At 33.8% G+C, this 975-nt stretch overlaps 1 long non-coding RNA gene across 1 annotated transcript in view; it reads left to right on the top strand.

Annotated features, from left to right (window-relative positions):
* Positions 1 to 975, top strand: part of LOC119585866 — a 47808-nt gene that overhangs the window by 14575 nt on the left and 32258 nt on the right. Inside the window, exon 2 of the long non-coding RNA XR_005229909.1 lies at positions 106 to 166. This is a non-coding gene — a long non-coding RNA (uncharacterized LOC119585866). The remainder of the gene's footprint in view (positions 1 to 105; positions 167 to 975) is intronic.

The following is a 975-nucleotide window of genomic DNA, read 5'->3' as shown; positions in this document are numbered from 1 at the left end:
TTATACATTTTTTATATTATGCTATAGAAATATTGTGATGCTACTTTTTTTTCTTAAAAAAGGGGAAAATGATATTTATATAATTAATTCATCTTTATTTTTCAGTTTGGACCGCAGTGCCATAGTGGTGCTAGTCTAGCTTTTTGCCATGTCTCTAGATCCAGCAGTGAGTATTATATCTAATTTTCCAGTTATTTTTTTTATTGTAGTTATAAGTTGTTTTATTGGAGTTTTATAAAAAATTCAATTTCAGAAAGGTCTTTTGGTCTAATTGGTCTAATATGTTGGTCATTTTTGAATTGTTTTTGTAATGGTTCTTGTATATTGTAGTGAAAGGTACAATGTACAGACACACACCATTTCATTAAGTCAGCACAGAGAATACAGGTTTTGTATGAAAGTGCTTTACATCTGTTAGTGTCAAATAAAATGCTCTAGTGTCCAATATTGTTTAGATTAAGAGATTGCAATTTATAATTTCAAACTTAAGGGCACTGGAATAAAGTAAGATATGTACATGAGCAATGGAGAAGGGGGTGGGTGGAAAACAAGGGGGTGATTGTCCCCTCATTCACATTCTGTCACCTTCTATGCAGAACACATTTATTTTAAGTGGTAGGTTGCAGGTAGAAGGGACAGCCAATGATGATGATGAGCCCAATTGATTTTGACCTCTTTTCTGGACTGACATTCTGACCATTTGTGTGCTGTGAGGATTTGTAAATTATTTTTTTATCTGACTTGATTTATTTGGTCAACCATACAAATTACGCAGGGTGCTTGGTACAGTGAAATAAAATTAAATGCATACATCTGTAAGTTATCTTATGTGAAATGACTGGTATATAGGTGTGTATCATAAGTCACTGACATCTCCAGCATCATGGGTGCAGAAGTGGATACTCTGTATTTTCTTGGCATTGGACTGATGCTGGCATTGCAAAAATGCATGCATATATACCACTCAGTGTTCCT

This window comes from Penaeus monodon, chromosome 20 (genome assembly GCF_015228065.2).
Source record: "Penaeus monodon isolate SGIC_2016 chromosome 20, NSTDA_Pmon_1, whole genome shotgun sequence".
NCBI classification, from domain to species: Eukaryota; Metazoa; Arthropoda; class Malacostraca; order Decapoda; family Penaeidae; genus Penaeus; species Penaeus monodon.
This window is presented reverse-complemented; position numbering and strand designations above follow the sequence as displayed.